Source organism: Anolis carolinensis, chromosome 2 (assembly GCF_035594765.1).
Source record: "Anolis carolinensis isolate JA03-04 chromosome 2, rAnoCar3.1.pri, whole genome shotgun sequence".
NCBI lineage: Eukaryota > Metazoa > Chordata > Lepidosauria > Squamata > Dactyloidae > Anolis > Anolis carolinensis.
In genome coordinates this window covers 233,050,448-233,056,967 of record NC_085842.1, presented here as the reverse complement: position 1 = coordinate 233,056,967, position 6,520 = coordinate 233,050,448, and the positions used below count along the sequence as shown (strand labels likewise).

The 6,520-nt window shown below is 48.2% G+C and overlaps 1 pseudogene; it reads right to left on the bottom strand.

Moving 5' to 3' along the window:
• Positions 1-320: 320 nt before the first annotated feature.
• LOC134296592 (uncharacterized) lies at positions 321-6,026 on the bottom strand (annotated as a pseudogene).
• Between the last annotated feature and the right edge of the window lie 494 nt (positions 6,027-6,520).

The following is a 6,520-nucleotide window of genomic DNA, read 5'->3' as shown; positions in this document are numbered from 1 at the left end:
GTATTCTGCAGACTTTCTAGAGTTTGGGTGTCCTCATGCTGGTGGTGAGCTCTGCCAGGGCCTCAGTATTTGCCCAAGTACTCCACGCACTGGTGCCAGATCAGGATGCCAGAGAGTGTAAATAGAACTTCAGACCTAAACCCAGTTACTAGTTCCAGCTAACATGCTCTGTATGGGACTATCTTTGAAGAGTGCTCAGAAGCTTCTGCTGATCCAAAGAGCTGCCACCAGATTATTAACTACAGGAAGAACACAATCTCTTATTGCAACAGTTCCAATAGTTGTCAGCCCATTGGAGGGATTGGAGACGGACAACTGGAGTCTTTCCAAGAAAACAGTTTATTGGCAAGCGGCCGCTGGGGTTCCCCCTAGCACAACACGGTGCTTTCCCAGGGAGAACCCCCAGCGGTGGGCTGAGTAAATATTTATACACATTACAGGGTTCGGGTTATGCCCGCCCACAAGCAAATTCATTGGCTTAGAGTTGTAACGCGGCTCGACTTGTATCCAATCAGCGCTGACAAGCGGCCCGGGCGCACTCTTTCTGTGTCGTGTTCACAATCACTCAGAGCGCCTGCGTGCGCACGCGCAGTTTGTTTATCTTTAGCTTTCATTTCTTCAGAAACACGTGATTTCCCAGAAATCACATGTTTCTGTGAGCTTATGCACCCGGGTCGCTAGCCGTCGCCATCTCTGCCCATATATGGCATTTCCTGGGGTTCTTTAACCTCCCGCCTCACTCCCCCATTTTCTTTTTGCGAAGCGCGTGTACAAAAGCTGAAGCAAAGCATTATGGTTCCATCCAATCCCGCTTGGCTTGGAGTATGGCTATCTTTTCTCCAGGTAAAGATTGTGTGACACACCTAGTACACATTTGCATCATTATTGGAGTGCAGCACATAACTATGAGAACAATGAACAATCCTAAAATCCCTACCAACAATATGTCCTTCAACCATTCTACTGAGGGTAACCAGCTAGTCACCCAGGAGAAGGGAGACCAACCTCCTACCTCCTGGACATTATTGTAAATTAACTTTTGCAATGATTCGATGTCATCTTCAATAGTACTATTCAAGTTATGAAATTTCACTACACAACGCCCTCTAACCATGGCGCATAAACCCCCCCTGGCCGCCAGTAGGTAGTCAAGGGCCAGCTTATGCTGTAGGGCCATCTGGCTGATTTCTTCTACTTCAGACTGGATTTCCCGGAAAATTTTACCAGTGGCATTTATGGACTTTTCAAGACGGCAAGTCAGGCCTAGAACACTTCTACGATTAGCCTGGGCTACAATCCCTGGGTAGGCACCCAGGGTCAATAAGCCAGTGACCAAGCCTCCTCCTACACGAGAAGCTTCTGAGCCTGACAAAGCCTTATTAATAATTACTTCATCTATACATTCTGGTCCCAAAGGATCAGTTTGGATTATGTCTTGCTTACGTCTAAGTCGTGTTTTATGATAAACTCTAACGGGGAAAGTTAAGTATCCTATTCCAACACATTGATAGCCTCCTGGGTGATAGTTTGTTGCCCACTTATCAAAAAAGAACCACAAGTTGGGGTCTCTGATTAACCATGAAGGCGGCATATCAGGCAGGGTCCTAACGGGCCGTCTTACCTGACCAGTCCCCCAACTAAGATAAGGAAGGCATCCCATCTCACCATCAGTAGAATTGTCAGTTTTGAACATGTCCTCGGGGGGAATAGGTTCGGGGGGAAGATATTCGGGGTACATAGATGTCCACTCGGTATCAGCTAGATTAGGGAAGGCATATGATCTGTTATACAGACCATGTAGATAGAAACGGTCCCGGCAATAGGAGTAGTTTCCTAACCGGGAAAAGAATGCCTGTCTGGGTCCCCAATGTTTCCACATGGAATTATCAACCTCCGCCCCCCCATGGCAGAAGCACAGGCCTCTTGTGGAGGCATGATATCTGAAACGCCGGAATCGGGTGGAGTTTAACTTCCGGGATATGCTTGAAAATAGAGTGGGTGGCCACGCATTCTGGACCTTTACTAGTCCCTCTAAAACAATCTGTGGTTCATCAATCAAATCGGGAAGAAATGAAAAATCTCCTACGGTGAGGGGGTGTTCATAAATCAATGTTGCCTCTTTCCCATGTTGTTCAAACATATAATTGGCATGTTCTTTTATCCAATTCCCATGTGCTCTTTTTCCAAAAGAAAGAATAAAACTCAGCACAAATAATATACCAAAAACAGTACGCTTTCCTCCCCTCCTCATAATTTGTCTCCCACTTTTTCCTCTCAAAATGTCTAGCCACCATCTCCCGGAGAGCGCCTTTGTTGGGCCATGCTGCGACATACTTGACCACCGACGCTCCGTTGCACCCGAAGGGATCAGCTTCATGGCCTTGTTGACCCCTCAGGGAGTTGCCGGATGATCCTGAGTCTCAGGTCCTCACCAGGAACTCGCTCCGTCCGCCACTCCTCAGGTGCTAGTTTTACACGGGTGTAATGTATCCACGGCTTAATCTCCTTCACCTTCACTGCAGTGGGGGTAGACAGGAGCACAACATAGGGTCCTCGCCACTTGGGTCCCAATGGCTCAATCTTCCAATCCTTGACCAAAACCTCGTCACCTGGTGAAAAATAATGTAGAGGTGTGGTAGGGAATGGTGGGTTCAATTCAGAAATGTATTTTTCTAACTGCTGCATTTGTCTGCCCAAAGCCTGAACCTGGGCCAATGTCTGTTTCTCTCCTATGAGGTGTTGCTCAGCTCCTGTCTCTAAGGCTCCCTTCAAGTTCAAAGGGGGTCATCCATAGAGTCTTTCAAAAGGGGAGAGTCCTGTCCGTTTGTGTGGTGTACATCTGATTCCTAATAATGCCATGGGCAAAACCACCGTCCACGGCAATCCTGTCTCCTGGCAAAGTTTCCCAAGCTGAGCCTTTAATGTCCTATTCATTCTTTCCACTTTTCCAGAAGATTGGGGTCTATATGCACAATATAACTTCCATTTTATGCCCAAAATTCTACATAATCCTTGCACGGCCTGTTGAATATATGCTGGGCCATTATCTGATCCAATTTCTAAGGGTATGCCAAATCTGGGAATAACATCTTTCATTAGAGCTCTTGAAACCTCCACAGCCTTCTCAGTCTTTGTAGGGTAAGCCTCCACCCATCCTGTGTATGTGTCCACGAACACCAGTAAATATTTGTATCCTTTGTATGGGGGCATTTCTGTAAAGTCAGTGACTAAAGCTTCAAAGGGTACCCCACCCACTTGTTGGACCCCTGGTGGCTTGAGGGGTCCTTCTCTGGGGTTATTTTTGATACATGTCCAGCATCTTCGGGCTGCTGCTGCCGTTAGGCTATGTAATCCATCGATATACAACTGTCGTCCTAGCAGATTTGCCAATGCCATTTTTCCTAAATGTGTGTTTTGGTGCATGTGTTGGACTAAGTGCCATGCCAAGTCCTTAGGGACGTAGACACGGGCGTCTGGCATCACTATGAGTTCTCCTGACCACTGACCCTTCTCCTTTAAGGCCCATTCTTCTTCCTCTGGTGTATATGTAACGTTATGTTCAGTTAATTCTACCTGTAGGGCCATTACCTGATGTTCAATATGGGGCAGCCTAGCTGCCTCTTTGGCTGCCAGATCAGCTTGCCTATTTCCTTGCACTACGGGATCGTCTCCACGTTGGTGCCCTTTACAATGCATCACAGCCACCTGCCTTGGCTTCCAAACCGCCTCCAGGAGATCCACAATCTCTCTGGCATGTTTCACGCACTTTCCTCCAGATGTGAGGAGCCCGCGCTCCTTGTACAGTGCTCCGTGTGCGTGGAGGGTAGTGAAGGCATATTTTGAGTCTGTGTAGATGTTAACCCGCTTTCCGCTTGACAATTCCAACGCTCGGGTCAGGGCAATCAATTCGGCCTTCTGGGCAGAAGTCCCCGGGGGCAGTGACCCTGCTTCCAGCGTCTCTCCCCCCCACCGGACAACCGCATAACCTGAGTGTCTTTGATTATTTTCCATAAAGGAGCTTCCATCTGTGAACAGAGTGTCGTCCACCTTCGTCAGTGGCACATCCTTCAAGTCCGGTCGACTGGAGAATACCTCGTCCATCACCTGGGCACACTGATGGATCGTGGTGTCTCCTGGAGTCGGGAGCAGGGTGGCCGGATTCAGAGTGGAGCAAGTCTCCAGGGTCACCAGTGGGTTGTCACACAGCAACCCCTTGTATTTCATTAACCTCTCACTTGTGAGCCAGCGCGGTCCCTTAGTGTCTAACAGCGCCTTAACGCTATGGGGCACCTTAACTGTCAGTGGCTGTCCTAGGGTCAATTTATTCGCTTCTTTGATTAAATCTACTGATGCTGCCACAGCCCTCAGGCAAGGTGGCAATCCACGAGCCACTGTGTCCAATAGCTTTGCAAGTAGGCAACCGGCCTTTGCCATGAACCTAGTGGTTGGGTCAATACTCCAACCGCTGTTCCTTCCCGCTCTGCAGCGAACAGAGTGAATGGTTTTTCCAAATCGGGCAGTCCTAATGCTGGAGATGACATCAATGCTTCTTTTAATGCCTTAAACGCCTGTTGACATTTTTCTGTCCACCTCTCGTAGCCTGGTACAGCGGCTTAGCCAACACGGCGTAGTTGGGGATCCACTGTCTGCAATATCCTGCTGATCCCAAAAATTCCCGCACCTGTCGCCGGGTACTGGGAGAGGGAATGGCGCAAACAACTTCCTTTCTTTCAGCTCCTAACATCTTCTTTCCTTCGGTCAGATGGAACCCCAAATATTTCACCGTGGGACAGCACAACTGGGCCTTTTTCCTTGACACTTTGTAACCCTTCTCTTCCAATTCCTTGAGTAATCTCAAAGTATGCTCTCTACAGCCCCCTAGTGTCCGGCAAGCGATAAGCAGATCATCTACATATTGCAGCAAAATTCCCTCTTCTTTAGGTATCACAAATTCTTGCAAGTCTTTGGCCAGGGCTTGACCAAAAATGGTCGGGCTGTTCCGGAACCCCTGAGGAAGGCGTGTCCAAACATACTGGGTCCTTTGCCCTGACTGCTGGGATTCCCATTGGAAAGCAAAGATCGGTTGGGATACAGGGGCCAATCGAATGCGAAAGAATGCATCCTTTAAATCCAATACAGTAAACCATTTGGCAAATGCTGGTACTAGACTCATCATGATGTATGGATTAGGCACTACTGGGGTTAGGGGAACGGTGGCGTGATTCACAGCCCGCAAATCTTGAACTGGGCGATATTCTCCTTGTCCTCCAGGTTTCTTGACTGGGAGCAGGGGCGTATTCCACGGGGAACTGCATGGTACCAATATCCCATGCTGCAGAAGTCGCTCTAGATGCTTTCTGATCCCCTGCACCGCCTCTCGACTGACGGGATACTGTGGCTTACATATGGGTCCCATTCCTCTTTTCACTTCCACCACCACCGGTGGAACATATTTAGCTAATCCTGGAGGATTATCTTCTGCCCATACTAAAGGAGTCTCATGCCATGGCCACTGTATTTCTTCAGTAAAAATCCTAACTTGAAACAGTCTCCATTCCTCTTCCATGGGAAATGATATTTCCATTTGTCCATTCTTCATGAACTGGAGTTGTGCTTGTAATTTTGATAAAATGTCCCTTCCCAACAAAGGGACTGGGCAGTCTGGAAGATATAACATCTTATGCTTGACCTGATGTCCGGCCAGATTGCAGGTGCGTTCCTTGAGGAAGGGGCACTTCTGGGTCTTCCCAGACACCCCTATTACTTTCGTAGTTTCCCGAGTTGGTGGACTAATTTTTGTATTTACTACTGATTTTTCGGCACCTGTGTCCACTAAAAAGTCCAATTGTTGGTCCCCGATTTCAAGTGTGACCATCGGCTCACCGGGGTCCAACAAAACAAGAGCCTGGCTTCCTCATTCCTCTCCTCCATCCATATCTTCCCATTCTTCTTCCATCACAGCTGCTGCAGCTATCACCTCTCTCGCAGGAAAAGGTACGTAGTTTCCACGTCCTCTTCCCCTTCCTGGGTTTCTTCCTCTCTCTCTTCCTCTCGGTCCTTCCTGACTTCCTTCTTTTCCTTCTGGGCATTCACCTTTCCAGTGTCCAAACTTCTTACATTTAGCACATTGGTCTCGACCTAACCTCCGAGGGGGCCCTCTTCTTCCTCCTTGTCCCCCTCTGGCATATCCTCCTCTTCCTCTCTGTCCACTTGCACTCTGTTCCATCATGGTAACTAATGCTTGGTATTCCTGCTTCTTCTTCCTGTCCTTCTTCTCCTCTTCTACCTGGTCCCTTGCCATATAAACCTGATCTGCGAGTGCCAACAATTCATTCATAGTCTTTCCTAGAAATCCTGGTTGCTTTTGAATCTTTCTCTGGATGTCAGGAGCCGCCTGACTGATAAAAGACTGTTGAATCGCCCTCCTACCGTTTTCATCCTCCAAATTATACGGGCTATACTTTCTATATACTGCCTCCAGCCTTTCCAAAAAGGCTGTTGGTGACTCAGATTTTTCCTG